Here is a 26,250-nt window from a genome sequence, read left to right as displayed (position 1 = left end):
CTTATCTCCTCACAGAGGTCAATATGCCATTCTTTAGTACTCTGGCCACAGTTCTTCAAAAATTCATGGTAGATAAATACAGTAAAAAATGAATTTCACAGGACCGAAAATATTTTCCGGTGAATACAAAAATGAACTAGCAGACTATACAATTAAAAAGACTGAAAAATGGGGTAATTACCAAAACCTCATTTCATTTTCAGCAGTGGATTATACAGTAGTTTGTTAACGAATTCGTAGGCACATTATTTCTATCCTATGTTAGCAAGTACAGAACAGTATACTGGATTGAGAACAATTTTAATTTTAAAAAAATCTTAAATTTAGGAACTGATAATTTTGAAGATTAACGAATTTCAGTACCTTAAACTAATACGCTTCAATAAGTAAACATAAATGTACTTTATTACTGTTCATTATGTAATTTAATCTTTATTATAAGAAAAAAATTTGTTATTTTTTTTGTACTGAACTTTATTTTCAGCTACTCTGTTTTCTGTCAACATTCTAGCTTTACAAATTATATTAAACAACTCTGAATCATTTGCTTAAGTGAAAATTCGTGATGGTCTAATTGGTTGGATAACGCTGCATTGTATGATCGTTCGTCACTTGTAGCGTTGTTGTTACGGTCGTCGTCATCGGAATCGCTTTTGTCTTTGTCAGTTTTCTCTCGATGGTGGTCAATAAATTCATCTATATTCTCGGTGTTAGCCTAGGTCTCTAATAAGTTGTCCATATTAACAAAATCTTCAGCAATTATATTTTCATAATATGTTCATAATGTTCCGTTCTTTCTGCAAGTCATCCAATGTCGTCGTAAATTCTGTTTCTGTAGCCGTGTGCAATTGAAAGTTTGCTTTTTGGAAGTGATGTTGAACCGTCTCTGTCGATACGCATTTAAATACTTACTACAGCCAAATTATAGCGTCGAGCACTGATGTAGATTTAGTCAGTTGAGTAGTTGACTGTGCCGTTTCAGTAGTTGCTAACAGAGATTTCATTAAAAATCGACGATAGTGTAATTCCAGACATTTAATCACACCCTGGTCCATAGGCTGGGTAGCGCTTGTTGTATTTGGTGGGAACCAAGCTAATTTAACATGGCTTAATACAATAACTGGATGACATGTGGCGTTATCTAAAAAGAGAAGGAACGTGTCTATTCTGCTGCTTCATTCTTGTGTTAAACTACTTCGTAATACGCGACATTATCCATGATTTTTTTTAGATCTCCATATTGTAGGAAGATTGTTTTATTAATGTTTATAAAACACCTCGGCTTATCAGCCTTTCTAATAAAGATAGGGTTTTCCAGATCTTATGTCGTAAATCCGCCAACAAAAACTGTCAACCTTTCGTTGGAATGTTTCTCTCCTGTACAACGTTCTCCTTTCAAGCAAAGTCGTCTTATTCTGTAATCACAATAAAAAAGTCCGGTTTCCTTTCCGTTTGCGATATTTCTAGGTTCGTAATTTTCAGTCAAAATAGCAAGTTTTGTTTTCCAGTCACACCTATCTTCAGCTTCGCCACATTCTTCTTTAAACACAATTTGATGCCACTTTTTAAAACTTTCCAGTCAACCATTTGAAGCGCGCTGAAATTGGTGCTACCTAATTTCTCTGCAATTTCCTTTGCTTGGTGCTGTACAATTAATCCTGAAATCGGTAACTTCCTTGCATTCGCACTCCCAAACAATGTTGTTAATTTCTCCCTTAACAGTCTTTCGCATATGCCTTTTATTTGAACCGCTCCCTTTTAGCCATTCAGTTTTTAACTCGTTTTTATTTTTTTTAAATTACACAGATTCGAGTCTTACCTACGCCAATATTTTTGACTATGATTTTTAACGGACAGTTTGACTTTTTCGCTGGTTTCGATTACTTTGATTTTTGTATTAAGTCTCTTTTTTTTCGACGCCATCCTTGTTACACTAATACACAGTATCTGGAAGAACACTAAACTAACATCGTACTGTACAGTTTTGTAGTTTAGGTACTGAACTGTAATATGAATCCGTAAAAATAAAAAATTTAATGACAAATTCAGCGAATGAACGGAAAACAAAAATGCATACACACACGCTCGCACGCACAGTAAAGAAGACTGCTGTAATGAACAAAACGACACATGGTTAAATTACTTATAGTGGCATTACATAATTAGTTTAAATAAATATTGTGACTCGAGATAAGGAATGATGAGAATGTGTTAAGTTATGATTCTCAGAGCAGTATGCATGAAGGCTAGTTTACTGTAAGTACTCAAAACAACTAGTGTACAAGGTTTTAACACTGTCTGTCATCGCCTATTATGATTGGCGACATGTTTACTGAAAATGTAAACATTTATGTCGTGTTAAATGCGAATTTATTAGATACAACTCTGATATGACTAATTTTTATTTTTGTTTGTGCAGGGTAATTTGTAACAGCGTAGTGCACTATACTGTATACAGTATGTATAGTACTGCACAGTATACGTATTCTACTTTATACCATGGGAAATATTAATACTATATACTTTATGTATATTGTTAAATGGATATACGTTTTCTACTCTACACGATTCTCGAAAAACGTTTCTGTTAACTCGTGAGATTTAATTTGTTTCCTTGTCAGCCAGGTTTCCGTTATTTCAGAGATAATTAGCATCATATCTTTGGTAAAATTCACTGGAACAGGAGATTTTCCGTAGTTGACAGGATTCCGTTAAATCCAAGTTCCGTTAACTAATGTTTTACGACATAATAAATCAGTTCAGTAAATTATAATAATGAAGATTATTAGAATATTACTCCGTTGTACAACACTAAGAAATTCCTTAAAGATGCTAAATAACTGTACTGCTTAACCCCAATTTAAAGTCCATTGGATTATAAGTCAGTCCATTCATCATTAACAAAGTGAGGAGCAGTTTCTTGATTTTTGCAAAATTCCAATATCAGATTGCTTTTTCATAAATCTCCAAAGTGAAGGGAAATAATTTTACATCTCTGATCTTCATCGGTTTGGTAATAATACCTGTTAGAATATCAGAAATTTTTGCCATTTTAAAAGGTTTTCTTCTCTCTCTTGCATAAAAATTTTGGTACATCAGTTTCAAAGTTGTAAAATGATCCACCTTGAACCAAAGCAGAGATTATTATATTTTTGCTTTTTATAATTACTTTCTTTTTAGTTTTGAAACTGAAAATAAACTATTTAGCAGAGTAGATGGGTGCCTGCAACAGGAAACAGTAATTCTATATTTTCAATATTAAGCTATGTACAAGCATAAGTCTATTATTACTTTGGTCACCACAGCCATCTGAAAACAACTTAACTCAGTTTGCATTTTTATGAAAATTTAGACATTCCTAAACATATTATAAAGTTATAAGATATAACTGGCGTTCATAATATGTGGTCTGGTCAGGGATTTTGTCAGAACCAATACTTTTTCTTTTATAAAAAACTGACCTGTAAACTGTACTGTGTATTCTGTAAACTGAATCGTGCTGTTGTAGAACATGGAGCAGTGTTCTCTATATGAAGCAGCCTACTCTCATTTACTTTTCTCAGTACTAACTTATTTTCAAACTGATGCAAGTAGAACATTTTATCTATGTAAGGGCTTCCAGATCCAATATTAATATTTTCATTGAAAATTGTTTGGTAAGAATCATGTTTAACATAAAACTCTTATTTTCATCTTTTGTTATAATTGAAATAGATTTTATGATGTTAAATTTACTACTTAAGTACTGCTATGATATGGTTTTGCGGATTCTGCAGAAGCTTAAAAGATTTTTTGTACTTTTACAGTCTGATGCTGTTGCTTGTATTTCAATAACCTTCTATTCTCCTTTGGTTATCAATATAAATTGGTATAAAATTGTACTATTTACACGATTTCGACCTATTTCTAAAATAACAAAAAATATTGTCCTACAAACTTACACATTTTCAGAGACATGTTCGATATGTTATTTTGCTTCAGTAAAGAAAACTGTATTTAATTACATCTAGATTGTACGTGCAGATGTAAAACATTTTGTCATTAAAACACAGATGTTGAAGAATAAGACTATTTCTCCTATCACAAAATTGATGCTGGTAAGATTTCTGATGAATCAATTCATCATGTGTAATTCTGCTCATTAAAATATTTTTTGATGATTGCAGGTTGACATAATTCATGAAGCTCTTAAAGTGGCATCTGAAACTGCCAAAAATCAAAAAATGATAGGAAAAATTGTCCAATGGGCGTTTTTACTATGAGAGATGATGTTGCCATGCTTACAAAATTTAGGCTGTACTGTGTTTTACTACCAGATCTACAATTTTAAGTTAGACAAAATGAGGCATAAATTTGAATTCTAATCAAAATTGTTAGAGTAAATCTAATAATCTAACCATATATTTATGTACCAGATTATTATTATTTTTTTAATACTTTAGATTTTCTAATGGTAGCTTGAATGTATGGAAGTTAAATTTGTTACACTGTTTTTTTCTTTGTAAGAAAAATATCAAACAAAATAAAATGCTATATAATTTCAGGTTCATAAGAAAAAATATACATAAATTACAGGAAATTCTAACTTGTATTTTTGTCTAAATTGCTTTGCTGTATGCCACAACAATTCTTTTTTTATGTCACTATTTTCATTAAATTGTTTTAATTTATTAATAAAATGTCACTGCTTTGATTCAGTATTAATTTACAAAAATGTTTATCCACAAACACCACCATGAAGATAACTACCCACTGAGCTTACATAAAGTTAGACAAACAAGTTTAATATCTCAGCTGACTTTATACAAGAAGCAGAATAGCCAATTAAGTATTTAGTCACTTTTGCCATTACAGAAGAATCTCTGTTAACTGAAATAAAGAGAGGGGAAGGTGGTTTAAGGTGATCAAAATTTTGAATAAAAACTAAGATTTCATTTTTTAAAGTCTGAGGCAAAATAACAGAGCAATGCACAATATTTTCAAAGTATTTTAATAAGAATTAAAATATTTAGATGTTATTTTTTAACCTTAGTTTTATGATTTTTTCTCAAAAAAAATCATGTATTTTTTTTTTGCTTTTTCTTATCACATTGTTTTCTTGCAGCAATATCTCACCATAGTTTCATTAGGAGAAAACAGAGGGTCTTCTTCTTCGAATCATTTGAAAAATGTAATGCCACCTGATAATATGATTAAAAATCTTTGTGATATATAGTACTAAATAAAAACTGTTACCTGCAGTGTTATGGTTGCTGGTCTCTGGTATGTCTTAGAGACTATTACCCTGTAGAAGGTATTGTTATTGCCCTACGGTTGGGGCAGTACCTTGTCAATAACATGTTGATCGTTAAAATTTAATTCTGATTGATCCCTGTTGAACCTTTTCAGCTTGGTTTATTTGTTCACAAGCTGTATTTTTTCAATTAACTACTGAAAATTGTTATCCTTTGTAAACCCATCTTCAATTAATATCCTATCCAAACTTTATTCCAATATTTTTGGAAAATGGCGGATGTTCTTTTCTCCCAGGACTGAGCACCCCAGCAAACATCATTCTTGTTAATAGTTTTCAATACTTTTGGCACACTCTTTGAGTTATTTGTTTCTTGTAATAGAGATTTCAGAAAGAATGCCCAATAATGTCTTTTGAAGCTTCTATCACCCTTTGGTCAAAAGGGTCAAACCTGTTGCATTTGATGGTAAAAACTTGACAATCATGTCTCCTTTGCACAGAATGTGAGGATGCATTGGTGCATTTTCAATGTGTAAAACAACCTTTCTAGAAAGGGTTTTCAACTTTAAAAAATACTCAATACTGGGAAAAAATTCATTGTTGAACCATTCGGTGAACAAGCTTGTGGGCAGACAGTAACATTTTTGGTTTTGGTATTAGATGGTAAGAGCATTTGCTGCTACATCTTTCAAAGACCTGGGTTTTTGAGATTTGCTTATGCAAATGCACTGAAGTTGATGAGTTCCTGCAGCATTACTACAAAACAAAACTGTTATCCTTTGTTTGTTCATCTTATCTACAGAAGCACTCTTTTCATCCCTTGAAGCAAGTGACTTTTTATGTAACATTATAAAATTTAGTCCAGTTTCATCTGCATTGCAGTTCTGATCTTTTGTGTATCCTTGGAAAAAGTTATCCATGTCTGTTTTAAAATCGCTCATACCATTGACGTCAGATAACCTTTCCCCACAGACATTCACTTTACATATATTGTACCTATTTTTCCATTTTTCAAGCCATCCAGCATTGGCTTTAAATCTTGTATCTGCCTCGTTTATCATTCCAGATAAAATCTTGGCCTTTTCCCAGAATAATTGCACCTGTTAATACAATTCCCTTTTCCCTTTGTTGTGTGTGAACCATAGAAATACAGCCTCATTCACTTCTTGTTTTGTATGTCTTCATTGTTCTCTTGTTGGCATCGTCCAAGCATACTCTTCAAACTTATTTTTCATCTTGACCCAATCAGAAGGAGTAGAAACTCCAATACTAAACTGTTGCCACTCTTCGCAAAATCTCACCATTTTTAATTCTTCTAATTGCCATCAATTTTTCTTCAATCGTTACCATGACCGGTTTCTGCTTTTTATGACATCATGCACAAATTATTAAATTCAGTCCATACAAGGTATCACAAAAGTCACAATTATGTTCACCTAACACAAATGGTTACTGTGCATTCTATATGAATTACCTAAATTGCCAAAAAAGCTGACTTAAGCAGCAAGCCCATTATCCTTCTCCTTGGTCTAAAAGATGGTTGACCTGATGGGTGACCATTTTTGCTTGTTTTCTACTTCAAACTAAGGAAACTTATTTTTATTAAACAGAACTATTATGAAATTTACACTTTACAATGTTTATTACATTAATTTTTGTTTTTCATCTGGGAAACAAATATTCATTGTCAAAATGAGGAATACATAACTTTTTTGTCAGTTGTTTCAGTTAAAATTATTTTGGTCTACTATAATATTATTAGAAAAATATAATATTTTTAATGAAAAACCGAGTTCAATACTGTTCTTATGAAGATCATGGCCATGTAAGTTCATGTTAATGATAGCTTTTCATTTTGCACAATTAAAATTTAATTTTTTAGCTAAATTTGCAATTTCACTTGTATTTAAGTACAAAGAAAAGCCTATGAGGAGCCACAAACACTTTACTTTCAGTTGTTTATGCGTAGAGCATGTTTTGCACTTTTGATACTCAGATATGTTTTGGATGTAACTTAAAGCAATTCATGTATTAATCAGTTAATTAACATTACGTATTTTTTTTACTTCAGGGATAATATATTTTTTTTATTTTTTTAAAATATTTACTCTGTCAAAATAGTCTGACATTTGACAATGTCAGTTATAAAATTGTGGAACATGTAGTTTATTGTTTTCTGCCCGAGTTATTAAAATTTAAATTAACATTTTTTTAAAAGTTAAACAATTTAAAATATTCAGCGTGATGCTTAATTGAGGTATAATTGCAATACATTTTTATGTTGCAAAACTTCTTCGAAAAACTAATTTTAAAGCAGTGCAGTTTAATTGAGTCAATTTGTTTGCTTATATTTATTTTAATATTAAAATAAATTTATTTATTTTAAGCAAAGTGCAACTATTTTTGCTGTCGTTGAGTTCCCTGCAGTTACAGGCTCTTATATAATGTATAAAATTTGAAATGAATACATTGTAATGTATATCTTATCATTATGTTTTAATGTGTTTCTACTTGTAACAGTAATTTTTTTTTTTTAATTGTTAACATTTTTTTAATATATTTTTTAATCCTTCTTTAGTCTGGATTAATAAGGGGGTTTGTTTCTCATTTATGTATAGTAAATAAAACTTTTTCTTAAGAAAGAACTTAAATATGTTAACTTTTTTATCTTACCTTTTTATCACATTGATATTAATTTTTTGACCACATTGATGTATTACTTAGGAAAAAATTATTTAAAAAGTATGCACCATGTTTCTATATGTATCAAGTAGTTTATTGCAAGTGTTATGGGTTAAAGAATGAAACTGCGTACATCTAATTGAAGGTAATACAGTAAACCCTTTTCTTTCTGTATAGGATTGGAAATCAACCACTCAATAATAAAGATTTATTTTTATACATTTTAAGCAGTTAATGCTTCCCTAGATTCTGAAGAACAATATCTCTCAATTCTTATTTCCTAACTATATTGTGCTCTAGGTATCGGCTATTTTATGAATTTTACTCACTGCTAAGAGTATCTTGAGAGTGTTTAAGTTAAAAATTCAGCTTACAAATTTTTAAAAACATTTTAGGTGAACCAAGTGTCAGATATGTTACCCTTGTTTACAGTAAGTTTTTCAAGATCCCTTCTCATTTATTTGGTGTGGCTTTTTAAAACTGAAAACAAAAAAATTATGTAAGAGTATGTATTAAGGTTAGAATATGAAAAACAAAGAAAGGACTTTCAATGTTAGTAGTTTGATGAGTTAATTTAACTAAACAACATTAATTCATAATGGATACAAAAATAAGTAAATGTAACTAAAAATATAGTTTACTGAAAGAACTTTAACATTTCAATTTTCAATAAAAATAGTACTAATATGATCCACTCAATTTGCATCTTTATTTCTAAAAATTATATCACAATGTTCTCTTGTTTTTTTTCATCAGACAGTTCACATTCAGAAACAATTAATTTAGTAATATCAGATATTATATTGTCAGTCACAATATTGTTGTAATGAATTCTGCCATCATTATCTCGAGCAACTATTGTACATGAAAGGAGAACATATAAACTAACTTTATCTTGCTGAAACAAATATTTAAAAAAAGAGTGGATGTTTCTGAGAAAAGGTTAATAAAATTTAATAAATAGTGTATTTAGGCTTTTAACATACAGTACATTTAATTTGATTCTTACTAAGAAAAACCTAGTAACTTACAAAATTATCATTGAGAAAAGGGCACTAATGAAATTGTAAAAGTATGTTATTAAACTCATGTATTACAAAATAATAAATTAATACCTTACAGAAATCACAATATGACTAACCTACACACCAAAATATATAGTAAGGCAGAAGGTGTAACTAACCTGATAACACTGGTCAATATGATTTTTGTCTCACAAGTACCAATAGGTGTACTTAATGCAGTTTTTTTGTGCGATTTTCAAATATGTATTCAGAATTTCTCCATCACTCACAGTTTATTGTTATTTTGATTTTTTTTTTTAATATTTTAAAACGGATTTTCATCCATTTGTCCATTGTCAATTTAAAGCTCCTAGAGCATTGTAAATGTGATGGAACCAAATGAGCTAACTCAAACGGTAGCGTTGCTACTGTTGTGCCATGTATAGACATGTACAAACATGATCTAGTGTAGCGCACATTCATCAGAATGATGCCAGTTGTGAGATAATAGTGAACCATAAAACATGTCATTGTGAGTGCTTTATGTGTCTGAATTATTATGTATTACATATTTACAACTTTATTTCTTTTAATTAGTCATTAGTTACAAAATGATTAGAGTTTGTTTAAATCATACTAACAGTTTTTGTTATGTATGTGATGAAGAGGCACTCAAGTCCCTAAGGTGAAACCTTACTCCATTAGTAAAAAAGTATTATGAACTTTATTTTGGGTGAAAAGTTTGGGACCAAACAAGGACCTGGGCCCTATATATATATCTGTTGTTTATCATGTTCTAGGCTTCCCACTCTGAGGAAAAATGCTATCCCTTGATTTGGAGGGAACACAAAGATAACTCTTCTGATTTATTTCTGCTTAACTAACATTAAAGGGATTACATCAAAATCAAAACAGACAGTGGTGTACCCTAATTTACAATCTGCAATGAGACCAGCTCCACACTGCGAAGAATTGCCCATACCAAAGCCTCCAGAACATGTGACATTAGATGAAGAGAACAGAGTCTGATAGAAGTAAGGAAGAAAAAGAAACAGATTCTGGTAATAAACCTGCTGAACAAAGCAGTTCAGCTGAGCCTCGTTTACAGACTCAACAAAATCTTAATGATCCCATGTGAGATTTAAAGTTATCCAATAAACAGTGAAATGCTTGTTTCCCGGCTAAAAGGATAGGATCTTTTTCAAAAAAATACAAAGGTATATACTTATTGTAATTGTCATTCAGAATTTAAAGGCTATTTTTCTGAAGAAAATGGCTTAGTGTTTTGTGACGACATTTCTTCTCTTATGTAATGAACATAACCCAACAGAATGGTGGTTGTTCATTGATTCCTCTAAAGTTAGTTTAAAAGCTGTGGTCTGCATTATGGCAATAAATTCCCATCAGTACCTGTGGCTCACTCTACTAGTATCAAAGAAACATATGAAAACTTTAAATTTATATTGGGAAAACTTCAATAAGCAGTGTATAAATGGAATATTTGTGGTGATTTGAAGGCAATTGCACTTATTCTTGGTCTGCAGCTTGGTTACACAAAGTACTGTTGTTTTTTGTGGAATTGGATAGTAGGACAGAAAAAAACCATTTCATTAGAAAAGAATGACCTATACCCGAATCATTCCTGAACAGAAAAATATGAAACATGACCAATTGTGTAATCCTAAAAATGTGTATCTACCTGTGTCACGTATCAAATTAGGATTAATGAAGAATTTTGTCAAGGCCATGTACAATACTCCTAGTTTCATGTATTTAAAGCCGAAGTTTCCTAAGACTAGTGATGCAAAAATTAAAGAAGAAATATTTGTAGGTCTACAAATACGGTCACTAATACATGATGAAACGTTGATGAGGATATTCAATCCACTGGAGAAAGCAGCTTGGCAAGCATTCAAAAATGTTACTCAGAGTTTTTTTGGGAAATCAAAGAGTGGAAAATTACTGTGATATTGTCAATGATCTTATTATATTTTATAAAATTATGGGTTGTGATATGTCCTTAAAAGTAACTTCCTCCACTTGCATCTAGAATTTTTCCTGCAAAATCTTGGCGCAGTGAGCAATGAGCACAGGAAACACTTTCATCAGGAGATTTCAATTATGGAAAAAAGGTATCAAGGTAAATGGAATCCTAATATGCTGGCTGATTATTGTTGGACTATCAAGAGGGATGCACCATAGGCAAACTGTAGCAGAAAATAATCATTTCTTACTTTCTGAGTGAGTAAAATGTTTGAATATTGTGTAGTTGAGAATGCAGAAAGTATTAAAATGTTTGAAGTTATAAATGCCTGTCTCTCAGAAACTTTGCGTGATGGGGAAAATATCATATTTGAACTCACGAGAAAAAATACTATCAGAATCACATATTTTTCTGAGACAAAAAAATTCCTTTTTTATTCCCCAGTGAATTGAAGATTTCATTTATATTATTTTCTTTAGTTTTTTAATATTGAAATGGATATTAAAATTATTAACAAGATCCAAATGTAAATCTGTTTAGAATTTTTTTCATCATATTTCTACAACTGGTAGGCTAGTAAGAGAACCAATTTTTTTTATGTTAGTTTACATTAGGTTTTGATGATAAGCCCAGTATTGTTACTAAATTACAAATCACTTGCTTTTTTACTAGTAACATAATTACTGTATATTACTTTTCTACACTACAATAAATAATCAAGAATGTTACCTAAACTATTGTTCTACAGTGATCACTGCAGAACAACAGTTTATGCTTGTCAAATAAAATTCTCAAAGAATATGTATCTATATCTTATAAGCCCAATTAATGGTAAGAATAAAATAGTTATTTTTTAGGCTAGGCTATTAATAAATTGCAATTAAACAATGTTCTGACACTTGTTTCCATTAAGTTATAAACAAAACTGGGTTTAAAAATTAAGCACAACCTTAATAATAATAAATAATGCAACATAGCTGCATGTGTAGTGTTAAGATGTAACAATCTAGCTTCAGAGGTAATGAACAAGATCTAAATTCAAAATAGATGTAAAGCAACATGTAAGTATAGCAGAGCCGTTTTTGCAAGATGCTTTTTCCTCTACTTACAGCCATGTATCTATTCCCCTCCATAAGCAACTTGCTATAACTTCTCGGTTATACTTAACTTCTGCCTACTTAACAAAAATGATTTAGTGTCGTAGTATTGATTTATCTCATTTTGTACTAAATAAAAGTGATATTTTGGATTGTTACTGTTTTGCACTTGTTAAAACTGAACTTTTTCCAAAAAAATTAGGTTAAATCTCAGTCACTTTTTTCGTTTGTAACTGTCTTGCAGTGAGATATTAAAATTGATTATTGCTGGTTAGCTACCAATTAATCAATTTGTGAAATTTCAGCAACACTGTGACTTAGATTAGAATTTAGACCACTTTAAAATAGGATTGTTAATCAAGCAAGCATTTATTGTTTGTAATATTTATAGTTTAATAATAAAAAAATGCATATAATGTATATAATAATCACAATTAATGACATGTTTAAAGGTTGACTGTAAATGACACATTATTGAATTAACATTTAATTAATGATGAATTTATTAAATTAACACAAATTAATGGCTAGTTATGTGCGATGAATATGTATTATTATTTAATTATTTTTGTAAAGTTTTACTTGTGTAATTCTAAAAAATAAATGTTAATACTGAGTTTGCTGTCTGTGAAAATCTATATTTCGGAGAGATTGAGAAATTAAGTATTGTGGAAGTTCTAAAGTTCTAAAGGTTCTAAATAGGTTCTAAATAGTTTTAAAATATTAAATTTATGTTACAGAACATTCTTAAATTGGTTTTTTTTTACTATTTCAAAATAAATTGTCTTAGGTAATTAAAATTTGCCCATTATTTTAATCTTTAAAGAACCAATAATGGTATACTTTTTATACTGAAAGATATCTGTAAGCTTTGATGAAATATTAAAGTATTTAAATTAAAATATATATTATATTTAATATATAGATATTCTATATTTATATATGAATGTAAAATATTCTAGTGAATTTATACTAGAAATAAAGAAAAAGATAAGTTTTACTTTTCTAATATAAAAAAAAACAGCAGTTGGTATTTTCATAATTTTAAATGCATTTGGAATTGGTTTCATTGTAATATATATATTTTAAATCCTTTAATAAAGAAATGCAGAAGTATGCCATTAATTCTGACTAATTGGGTTCTAGATCAGATGGAATGGCTGATTTGTTTGATGTTTGAATGTGATTAAACAACACAGTAATATAACATTGAAATTAATAATTGTGATAATAAATACATGAGTTGTGCTTACATATTTTATTATTAAAAAAAATCTTAATATTGATATGTAAACATTGTTTTTAAGTATTGTACAGCAGATTGCTGGAAAGTATTATAAAAGATCTAAAAATTTATTTTTTAAGTTGTCTGTAGAAGAATTATTCCTTTTTGTTAAATGAAAATTTACTTGAAATAATTGCTAATTTTTCATGCATGATTTTTTAACACTTTGTTTTGACAAACGATCTTACCTTCTTTTTTAACAATCTTTATTGCTATAAAAGTGGCTAAAGTTATTAACGCTCAAATAATGACTTACCCTACTGTAGGTATTATTCATGGTAAATTATCCTAGCAATAGAGTAAATAATAAAATTTATTTTAATAAAGACTTTTAGTACTTCATAACTTTTTCTATATATGTTTATGAAGACTTTGTAGTAATTGCTACTTCATCAGATGAATTTAATGTGTTTGTTAAAAGATATTGAAGAGTTATTGAAAATTAATTTTTTAAGGTTTTATTTTTAGATAACAAGGTTTTTAAAAAAAGTAATTTTTTTTAAAAATTATTTCATTTTATTGTGTTTTAATTTCATTTCAATATTTTGTCAATTTTTTAGTGAGCACATATTTATCCTCTAATAGGCTGCTATCAGTAAAGACATCTTACATCAAGAATTCTACCAAATTCATCCTACTTTAGCCCAGAAAATCCTGGAACATGGATATAAAATACAACAGAAAAGATAATTATTTTCTATGTGAATTTGGAATTTGTCATCAATGTGATCCATGCTGTAACATTACATTAACTTAAGAAACCAGCGGAAGTAACCATATTAAACTGAGAAGACAGATAGAACAGAAAAATATTTTTTAAATTGTGAATCTCATTTCTGTGAATTGTTTATTTTTAGATAAAAAAACCTACCATGAATTTCTACCTTTCCTCATAAAAAGTTTGACTACTTAATATGAATTTGAGCTAGCTTACATAAGTTGCATTAATTTATTCCAGTATATTATTAGTATGTGACATTTTAAGAAAGATTGCTTTAACAGCTTAGTTATTGGTACTCAATGTGTAAAGTGTTCTAAGAGAAATTAATCAGAAGGCTGTGACCACATAATGTACATACATCATCTATAGTTTAATTTTATAAACTATAATAATTTACTTGGAATGAATAACTGTGCGGTATATTATTTCAGTTATGCTTGAAAAGAAATGGTAATTTTGTATTATATACAATAAAATGCAAGAAAAAATGTTTTAAGTAAAATATTCACTACTTTTTATTTTAACACCTGTTAACCCATACTTTTACTTTGTAGGCTGTTATGGAACAGAATGGAACACAAGGATTGCAGGAGTTTATTATCTCCCTATTAATCACAGAGCCTGGACAAATGTCCCTTGCTGCTGAGTCTTTCGTAGATTGGGTGGGTCATTATTTATTTAGTGGCAATTATTATTTATAATTTTTTTAATTTTATTTATGGATGGAGTTGATATTTGCATTACAGCCCTTTAGACCAATAAGGAATAATTGACTGGGGCTGATCATAGGAGACTAGGTGCATATGAGCTTCGTACTCCCGGTGTGATTCCCCTTCAGTCCATCCACTGAAGTCCTTTCGGCCTAACAGAATACGCCTTCTGGGGACCTAGTGTTTGGAGGAAGCAATACACCCTTTTCCAAAGGGAGTTGCATGTGCTGGCTGAGGCCATAATTGTAAGAATTAGGTGAAGAAGATGGTGGATGGTACGTGAGGTAAATTTGAACTTTGTAGTCTTCCTTCACTTGGGCTGTCTTAGCTGCTGTGTCTCTGCTGGGCACCATCGTCTTGGATTCATCTTTGTGTTGGCGGGTCAATTTTCATTGTTCTTTCTTCTGTGGCCTGCCTTTCCATAACCCAGCTATAAATAATAAAAAAAATCGTAAACTGGCAGCACAGGGGAAAGGGCAGGCCTCTTCTCCCTTTCGTTGGGCGGCTGCTAGGCTTTTCTTCCAAAATCTTCTTTGTCTGCCAGCTTTGGCAGATTTTTTTTCAAATCTTCTTCTTTTTGGATTTGGAAATGGGATGGTTGGGTGTTTTACAATTTTATATCAAAAATTTTCGCATTGGTGAGTGGTGGGAGGGGGGTTCATTGAATTGCTTTATTTGCTCAAATGAAGATTTCTTTGAGAAAAATTTGATTTTAAAATCATCCAGACACACGTGTGTCTGGGAAGAGTTTGAGGGGATCATGTGGCCGCTGTCATTGTTCTGGTTCACTCTAACAGAGCAGAAGCAGACAAAACAAGAAAGCATGTCCTACATTAAAGAGGAAGATTTGTATGTTGTATTATACAATATACGAGGGTAAGTCAATTATTATCTGCAATGTAGTTATAAATTTTATTGCAATACAAATAGGAAACTTACATGTACATCATTTTTCAACATAGTCCCCTTGCATTTCAACGCACTTGGTCCATCGTTGCACAAGCTTCCTGATGCCCTCATAAAAGAAGGTTTTCAGTTGAGCTGCGAGCCAGGAATGCACCGCTTCTTTCACTGTTTCGTCCGAGGTAAATCAACGGCCCCATGCCTCATTGAGTGGACCAAACAAGTGGTAGTCAGAAGGGGCAAGATCAGGACTATATGGAGGATGAGCCAGTACTTGCAAAGTTGAGTTTCTGGAGCGTTTCAGCAGTGTGGGTAGCAGTATGTGGACGGGCATTATCATGCAACAACACAACACCTTTCGACAGAAGTCCTCAGCGTTTGCTTCGAATTGCAGGCTTCAGCTTGGCAGTAAGAATCTCACTGTTTATTGTCGTGCCCCTTTCCTCATAATGTTCCATTACTGGACCTTGTGAGTCCCAAAAAACCATAAGCATCAGTTTTCCTGTGGATGGTTGGGTCTTGAACTTTTTTTTGCAGGGCAAATTTGTATGTTTCCATTCCATACTTTGCTGTTTACTCTCCGGCTCGTAATAATGGATCCGTGTTTCGTCGCCAGTGATGATTCTGTCTAAGAAGATTCATAACCATAGCAATTCAAATGTTTTTGGCAGATGCCCATGTGCATTTATTTATGCAACTGTGCTAGTTGTTTTGGGACCATGTTGCACAGACTTTATGAAACCCAAGTCTGTTGTGGATGATTTCGTAGGCAGAACCGTGACTAATTTGCAGACGATGTGCCACTTCATCAATAGCTAGTCGTCTGTCTAATAAAAACCGTGTCACATGCACCTTCAATGTTTTCCTCATTTGTGGCAGTAAACGGTTGTCCGGCTACTTCATCATGCGTAACACTTGTGCGACTGTTTTTGAATTTTTCAATCCATTTGTAGGCACTCCATTGCGGCAACATACTGTTCCCGTACTGTACTGAAAGTCTTCGATGAATTTCAGCCCCTGATACACCTTCCGACCACAAAAAACAGATCACTGAACATTGCTCTTTTTTGGTGCAAACTGAAAGCGGAGCAGCCATGGTTAACGGCAGGGCAGCGATAATGGAACTTACCTAGCAGCATCAAACCTACACAGACATAACTACAATTAAACCATGCATGCGTCATCTACGCAACATGACAGTACTACCAACATAAACAAAAATATAACTAAATTGCGGATAATAATTGACCCTCGTACTATAACAAACCTCATTTTACAGACAATATGACAAACCTCATATATAGCCTCCAAAGCAAAGAACACAGTGTCATGTTTTAACCTATCTACATATTGGGGTTTCATAAAATTTAGCTTGTAAATTTGGTGGGGATTTATATTTTATAAGGCAACATATATATGATGTCAACCTTCTACGAACGACCCACTGAATTGGTCTAGTGGTGAATGCATCTTCGCAAATCAGCTGATTTGGAAGTCAAGAGTTCTAGTGTTCAAGTCTTAGAAAAGGCAGTTACTTTTATACGGATTTGAATACTAGATTGTGGATACTGGTGTTTTTTGGTGGTTGGATTTCAATTAACCACACATCTCAGAAATGGTTGACCTGATACTGTAAAAGAGTATACTTCACTTACACTCATACATATCATACTCATTCATCCTCTGAAGTAATATCTGATGGTAATTCCCAGAGGCGAAACAGGAAATAAAAAGAAGAACCTTGTACGAAAACCTCGTGCTTTGGACGGTTTGGCAAAATCATGCTTTGATACGAACAAACCGAGCCACTGTAGCATATCTGAGCTAAAGCATTCCCACGCAAAAAAAAAAATATTGATTAATAACTGCCACATAATGGTTTATTTGTAACATCATTCATAATTGTACATATATGCATCATAGATTCAGATTATCATTAGTATTTTAGGTGTTAATATTGCTGACTTCTGTGGTGGAATGGTAGCATCACTGCATTTAACTGGTAGGTCCTGGATTCAAATCCCAGTCATTTTTTTCAAATGCTGCAAAAATTCATCTCTCATCAATGACTGTAATTGGGCAGTTAACCTTTAGTTGGTTATAAAAGGAAATAAAGTTTAACATTTTTATACCCTTTTTCCTTCTGTCTGGATTAATTTAGGAATTAATTGGATAAATACAGAGCATACAACTACAATGTCAGTGAAAACTGATACTGTATTGCAACTATTTTATACAAACATACATGTATGTTTGGAATTAAACCAAATACACACTGTCGCATCTAGATGACATGATCATAATGTCACCATTGTGATGTACCCCATACGCTGACACCAAGGGATATGATTTCTTAAATGATAACAATCTCATACTAAATTTACATAGACATACAGTATTTTTTAATAAAATGAAGCTTTTCTTGACAATTACCACTATTCACTTTGTTCTAGAGTTTTACAAACCTTATATAACCAGAAAGTATACTGCTTTCTGTGAAGGTCACTTAAATACTAGGCTTCTGGACAGATTTTTAAATTACTAAAAATTTATCAGAAACATACTGTATTTCAATTATTATTTACACTAAGATATTTGTGATTCTAAAGGTAATGAATCAAAAATAAAATGAAAAAGTAACTCTTACAGTTTTTCTCACTAACAAGTGTTTAATGTGAGCACCTTTCATCATGCGGCACATGTCCAATCCATAGGAGAGTTTATCCATCCTTCAACCAATATGCTTGGAGTAATAGAATGCTTCTTTAATTCTGTGTCTCAAATTGGGTAGATCAGCAGGTAGCAGAGGCACATACACAAGAACTTTTATGAAACACCAAAGAAAAAAAATCACATGGGGTTAGATCAGGTGACCTCAATGGACACAAAAAACTGCAAAAACAGCTGAATGGGTATGAGTAGAGGACACTGCAAAAACAAGCTCTGTCATTGAGTCCATGCTGACCAATCTAGAAGTTGGGAAAAACTTCATTCAATCATTCCCATACTGAACATGAATTCAATAACTCATACACAGTTATTATTCCAGTGAGAAGGTGCTCCATCTTGTTAGCTAATAAAATTCGCCAATCCATCCTGCAGTTAAGAAAAAATCTATGTATGCACATGTCCAAATGACAAACTCCTGTTATGCTTGCTTCAGCAAAACTGTTACACTTGCTGTAAACTTGCCATCAAGAAATTGCACAGAAAATATTTAATTTTGGGGAGTCCCTTTTGCATTACAAGATTTTATGGGGATTATCCGACTTCCAGACATAGACATTATATATGTTAACTTTTCCAATCATGCGAAATGGTTGATTCATCATTAAACACAATACAATCAAGAAAATTGTCAACTTCTGCTGTAATATTTCAATCGCTATGTGTCAGCATGAACAGTTTACTCGGTAGGCTTCAAACCCTGTAACAGCAGTAAACTGTATGTATCTGTATGTGCTTCCTTAACTGTCATTAAATAAATCTTATCGTTTTATTTGAATACTATTTTGTATGTTAATGTTATCATTATTATTTATTTTCTATGTTTTAAAGTAATAAATTGTATTTACAGGAAATTTTTAGTTTTTTAGTCTCTCAATATCCTTATCAATCTGCAAAAAACTGACAAAAATACATTTTTATTTAGTGTCATAGGATTAATATAACACCTATAGAATTTCTAATGGACTGTGAAATTGTTAAAGTAAACAAAGAAATTTCCTTAGAAAATTAAGAACTAGTTCAATTTGTATTTATTGTTTTTCACTTTTATTTATAACTAGCCGTGGCCCGCGACTTCGTCCGCGTGGGATTTATTCTCTCGTTACAAATAGTACTTCATTGTGAAAATTGATTCGCAAAAATTAACGACTATATGATACATAGCTGAAACCCGCGACTTCGTCCGCGTCGGAATCACTTAATTTATTGAATATAGCTGCCCGGCCCGGCTTCACACGGTTGGTGCACCCATTTAAAAAAATAATATATTTGTTGCAGTTGTTCAGGGTTTTGGGCCACTTGTCCACCGTTTCTGCGGTAAAATACACCCTTTGGCCGTTTTCTAAGTGGACGGCTAACTGCAAGACTGTAGGATGTCGCTCGTGAATGGAAAATTCTAAAATTCGCCAAACAGCTTCGGATGTACTTATGTACCGGCCATTTACATAGTTTTCCACTTTATCGTTTGGGTTTTTGACGCTAAAAGTAGCTTGGTCAGATCCTTTATTGATATATTTACAAATGTATTTGATGGGTTGAACTGAGTGGCAGTACTCGATATTTATGTGCGCGTTAAACATCCTACACAATAATGGAGAATAAGGGACAATCCACCTATTATCTATATAGAAAGTACTTCCTCTGATATTTAGCGTAGCGCTCTGGCCTCCATTTTCGGCGTCACGACGACGATAAACTGGATATCCGCCCTCTCCGGTTTGGGTATCGTTGACGAAACGTCGAAGGTATTTTTTTGTGAAGATACCGTTTTTCATACATGGTGCTGTTAAGTTATGCTCTCCGCATGGACCGTGAACCATATTTTTAGTCACGATATCGTACAATATCGGGTCGTTTTGTTGGTTGGGCAGTTCCGCAACTATGGCACTATCAATTTCGTCTGGCTGGATTTTTCTTTCTAGCCAAAACAGCAAATGACAATAAGGTAAACCCCGCTTCTGCCACTCCACATTTGCCATGTAACATTTCACTTTGCCGAATATTTCATCTTTTGTGAATAATTTTATGAATTTTTTCATGTTTAAATGAAATTATTTTTATTGCCCTAGCCTGTAAACTATTTCTAGAAAGTTGAGATCTTAATCTTTTGGGCATTTTGAAATGATAAAAAAACTAAATACTACATCAACTAATACTAAATTATTTGCTTACATGTTGAACAGGAATTAGCCTGTATATGAAGTGGTGATTAAAAAATTATAAAAAATTCAAAATATTTTCAAGGAAAAATATTCGATATCGCACACAACCGCTGCGTAGGAAGCCGACCGCGCGGCACTTTATTTTGTGACATTAACTCCCCTCCCGCACCGGAGTGCACATGCTGCTGCCTAGCTAGCCGAGCGGATTTGGAAGTCGAGAGTTACAGCGTTCAAGTCCTAGTAAAGCCAGATATTTTTACATGGATTTGAATACTAGATCGTGGATACCGGTGTTCTTTGGTGGTTGGGTTTCAATTAACCACACATCTCAGGAATGGTCGAACTGAGAATGTACAAGACTACACTTCATTTACACTCATACATATCATCCTCATTCATCCTCTGAAGAATTATCTAAACGGTAGTTATCGGAGGCTAAACAGAAAAAAAGAGCTAGCCGAGCGGAGTGTGGGATTGGCGAGGGAGCAGTGGCAGGCACTGGTGGGGACGCGAGCGTCAAGAGAGACACGACGACGACGGACAGTTGCTAGTTACTGAATTACAAAGATGGAAAAATTAAAATATGTTGCTTAAATAACGTGGTAAAAAGTAGCCTATGTTCATCAGCGATAATGTCGGCTTCTAATGGAAAAATAATTTTTCAAATCGGTTCAGTAGTTTCGCAGCCTATTCGATACAAACAAACAAATCTTTCCTCTTTATAATATTAGTTTAGATGTAGATTTTTCAGTAAAACTTCCATTATCTTGTGTCATAAGGAATGGTAGTTACCTTTGTTTTGATGTAGATAAGTTCATTTTACTTTCAGACTATTGAAATCATGACAAGCAGTCCATAATAAATATACAAAATCTTTATTATAATAGAATTATAAATGCAATAAGCTATTAATAAACTTATGTCATGTTAACTGTGAACTTATTTAAATTTATCAATTTAATGTAGATTTGTTATATAAATATGGATTTATTAAAAAAAAGCTAGCTTCCCTAGCTTCAACTTTCTAAAATATCATTTAATATCTAACTTACATAACATTATAGCAGCATTTTGTAAATGCTATAATGATTAAAACAGAGATTCACTATAGGGAACTTATCAAATAATTAACTTATTGTTTCATTAATTTTAAAATGTATAAACCACAAACTTTCTGAAAAAACTGCCTTTTCACCTAATGGAACATACACATCAATCTACCACACTGCAGGTTTGCAAGCTTAGATCTGTAGTGAGGAACAGGAATTTGTTTTTTAAAAAAAACTCACTATACAAACTATTGTTTGTTCTGTTCAAACAAACAATATTTTCTAATAGTTAATACATTTCTTCACTAAGCATACGTTAACTGTGTGTCATGAAAATATTGAGTAGAAAGTAAGTTACTAATATCATTTTTTAAATAGGTTTCAATTGTGCTGTGTAATATGATTTTTCCTTTTACCAGTTAATCAGAATATTCTATGCCTATATCTGTTGTCAAGTAAGTGATCCACTTTTTGTTGGGAAAATTGTTCTTAATCTCCCATATTTTACTACTGTCATGCAATGAGATGCAATAGCAAATAAAGTATGCCTTTATTAAGCTAATAGTTTAATAAGACAAAAAAATAACATGACATAGCCTGGATTTCATTAAACGTCACATTATTTTTCAAAATTTAAGAAATCAGAACAAGGCATTAGCAAATATCATAAGTATTCTGCACAGCTGCTTCGAGGGCAGTTAGGTAATTGATGGGCATTCTTCCTCATCAAAATTCAAATTTTGGTATGGTAATACTGTTCTTCTCAAGATACTTCACCATTCTATAGCTCATTATTCTTTTTATCAACTTACATAAAACAGTTGTTAGAGGTGGAAGATTTGTCATTACGAGGTTTTAATAAAGAGATTGATAATTTCACATCATTTCTGAAAATTTATTCTCCAAAAATTATTTTGTACAAGTTTAACAAACATTTTAATGCAGAATTTTGGTAAACAGAATAAATAAGAAATAATATTTTTGGTAACTTATGATTTTTGTTGCCCCTTTTCAGTTAAAGATTTACAAGACTTTCAGATAATCCATTCTGTTAGGCAACATATCCCCTCCCTCATTTCAGGGCTCTACAAGAGTCAGTTGTGAACTTGTCATGCCACAGAAGACATCAAAATGTATTAAATTCTCAGCACTTGCATTCTCTTATATTCCCAGCCAGCAGCTGTAAATAGGCACTCTGATTCAAGTCCCATGTACTAAATTTTGGGCAATTCTATTGACATGCTGTCTCTGTAATACTGGCATCCTGTCAATTGAAACATTGTTCTGGATCCAGAACATAGTAGATGAGTAGTGACAAGTACCAAACCTCAATCATTCTTATAGGAAAGGCATGCCAAAGGTAAAATCCAGGTTGAAAGTTGACATTTTTCATCCCCTCCTAATCCTAGTCACATATTGTATTCAACTTTTTCACAAAGACTGGATATATCAAAATCATGACGAAAAAAAATCATTATCTGGAATCTATTGATTTATGGACTTCAATAATGTAGTGAAATCCTCCATGTTTTTTTAATTACTTGTGACACTGGTTTATACTTTCTAAAAAGCCATTTGTATAAAATAAGGTCACCAGTTATCAATCTCAGTTAAAATCATTCTTGAGCTGAATTTCTTTATTGATTTTGGAATCCTGCAATATCCCTTGGTACTTTGATAGATAACAAATGGCAATATCTGCCTAAGGGTTTGCCCTTCTTTTCAATGCCTAATGGTAAGAAAAAAAGAACTCTAAATAGAGTTTTTACTTGCAATTCCTTCATTATTTCAACCATCAGACAGATGTGAACCAGATCTTCCCATACATGCTGAGTAAGTTTTATTTTAAAATATTCTTACCTGAGTAACTAGGCAATGTGAAAACTGACAAAGAGAATACCATCGTGTGTATGATCTCACCTAATTAATTCTAGATGATTATCTTCCACATGGACTGAACAACAAATCTTGAGATTTACACTTAGCAGTTCAGACTCCAACATTCTATACATTATACAATTTCTGTCACAATCCTGAAGGAGCCGCTTAGAAAAAGTAGAACAATACATGGTTTGCACAGAGGAAGCTTAAGTTGGTTTAAACTCTAACCATCCAAATCAGAAAGAGGAGCTACACTTCCATTCATTGCTAGCTTATGAACATGTGAGAATAGAATGTAATGTATTTTTGGTGCAATATGATTATGTTTGAATTATGAAGTGAGAATTTTTTGTTACCTAGTATACATGACTGCAGCGCATGTATAGTTTGAAAAAACTGCAAGCAGCTCAGGTTTCTCAGGGTCATCGCTCCCTGTATTTTTAAAAGATAGAGCCCCTGAGGGACTGCTACATAGCAGTCACTGTGTGTAGTGACATTCCAAAGTTTGATTTTGGGTTACCCAAGTCAAATAGTTAGATCCCTTAATATCACTAAAGGATTACTGGCCTCTTTTATTATCAAAGTATATTGGATTGTAAAAATAGGAAACAAAGATGTAGTCTATTGGAATATAAGTGATTGTTTTGGGTAAATGAAGCAAATACAAAATAATGATGGGTGATCGTAAAGTCGCACAGCCCAAATGACAACAAATTGTTTTTTTTTAGAAAGCCTTTTTATTAATTTACAAACTAATATTAACATTTACAAAAGTATCACAAGTTTATAAGTGCTGGAAATGTCCACCATGATTTTCAATGTGTGCAACAATGCATTTTCTTACATTGTATGCAACCTTTTTCAGTGTAGCAACAGTGATATTTGATATACAGTCCTCAATATTTTAAGTTCATCAAGTGTATGTGGGTTGTTTGAGTACACATTATCATTCAAAACACCCTGCAAATAAAAATCGGGATGACTCAGGTTTGGTAAACGAGGATGCCATAGACCACGAGAAATTATCTGGTCATTGAAGAAATTGCATACTAGTGTTTGCCATGTGTACAACTGCTATGTTTTGTTGGAGCTAGCAAACACGTTCATCAGCATGTAGAAAAGGTATAAACTGGATGATTTCTTGATACTGTTCAGTTGTGATAGTCTCTGAAAAAAAAAAAGGCTCGACAGTTCTCTGATAAGATACACCACACCACCCCAATTTTTTTGCAAATGTAATGGCTGTTCATGTAACACATGTGGGTTCTCCGAAAACCATATTCTGTAATTTTGACTGTTAACATATCCGCTAAGATGAAACCAAGCTTCATTGCTGAAAAAACCTTGTGTAGAATAGATATGTCATTTTGAATGAAACTTCTAAACCACCAACAACATTGCATTCAATTCTCCATTGTCATTCAGTTCTTGCAACTGATGACTTGCGTTAATCTGGTATACATGTAATTTTAGAACTTTAGTAGCCTTATGAACACTTCTGTAAGATAACTCAATCTGGTTAGAAAGTTTTTGAAGAATGAAGAAGTGTTTCATTTATCGTCTGCAGATTGTTGTCAGTCAAAACAGTTGGCCAGCAGGTATGCTTACATTCATGCACATTACCTGTATCCTGAAAATGATTAAATAACCGACATATAGTGGATTTGTTTGGCACATTAGAATCTATCTGGAAAAGCATTTAAAAAATCTTTTTGACATTTTGCATACAATTTCGATTCGCAGTAACTCGCAACAATAAGGAAGTTCTTGCATAAAAGACATTGCTGCTCGAACTAAACAAACTGCTTGGTGCCACTGCTGCCTGGAGGTGTGATCTAGTAGTAATGCACGTAAAATAGTGTACCTACACTATTCTATGACACAAAAAATAACCCTAATTAAAATATCTTTTACAAATTTAAATATCATTCCTACAATGCAGAAAAATTTGGGTTGCACAACAACAATCATTCTGTATGTCAGGATGGAAGATAGCTGATAGAGAGAAAATATTATATTTTAATTTAAATATGAAAGAAAATATTCAAGGCTAGTATGACAGTTCAGAGAAGAAAAATAATTATGTTACAACCTTCTGATAATTAATTTTCTATAATTTTATGAATCGGAATATTTATCATTCCATAACTGGAATGATGTAAGAAATTAAATTTTAAAGTAAACCAGAGCAAAAAATTAGTAATTAAATAAAATAGAAAGCTGAATAAGGAATAGTAAAATGAAAACATAGAATTTATAATATATTAGTATCAAATGATTTTATTATAGTAATAAAATTACAAAATATGGGCTAAGAAAGAATCTCAAAAAAGAACTAGTACAAACCAGAGCTTAAATGCAGAAAAAAATTAATATTGCAAAACAAAGATTAGAATGATTAAACGAATAACTAAGTGTCAAAAATGAAGAAGATATAGTGAAGCTAAGAGACTGGAACAAAACAGAAAATGGAAATGCATTTTGGTAGCTTCATCTCATCCACACACACACACACACACATACAGGAGAATGGAATGGTTGTCTCAAACCAAACAACTGATAAAAGAGTACAAAAGAAGTTGTATCAGTTGGATGATATGATATGCAGCATTTAAAATTATTTATTACATTGTGAATTTTAACTTTTTTTAAAACTGTAAATTTTTAATTACTATAACACATACAAAACTAAAAAGAGATCCTGTGATTCCAGATGGTTTTTGGTCTCCCAAGAAGATGGTAGCTTTAGAAAACCTGATCAAGGTAGTTTTATACACTGAAATTTCTTTTTCAGCGTTCTAACACCCTTTCC

At 32.0% G+C, this 26,250-nt stretch overlaps 1 protein-coding gene across 1 annotated transcript in view; it reads left to right on the top strand.

Moving 5' to 3' along the window:
- Positions 1 to 14,416, top strand: part of EloA (transcription elongation factor elongin A) — a 126,707-nt gene extending 112,291 nt beyond the window's left edge. Inside the window, exon 10 of the mRNA XM_075359735.1 lies at positions 13,846 to 14,416. The gene's annotated coding sequence lies outside the window, so the exon portion shown is untranslated. The remainder of the gene's footprint in view (positions 1 to 13,845) is intronic.
- Positions 14,417 to 26,250: the final 11,834 nt, after the last annotated feature.

The sequence above is a fragment of the Lycorma delicatula genome, chromosome 1, assembly GCF_047948215.1.
Source record: "Lycorma delicatula isolate Av1 chromosome 1, ASM4794821v1, whole genome shotgun sequence".
Taxonomy (NCBI): domain Eukaryota; kingdom Metazoa; phylum Arthropoda; class Insecta; order Hemiptera; family Fulgoridae; genus Lycorma; species Lycorma delicatula.
This window is presented reverse-complemented; position numbering and strand designations above follow the sequence as displayed.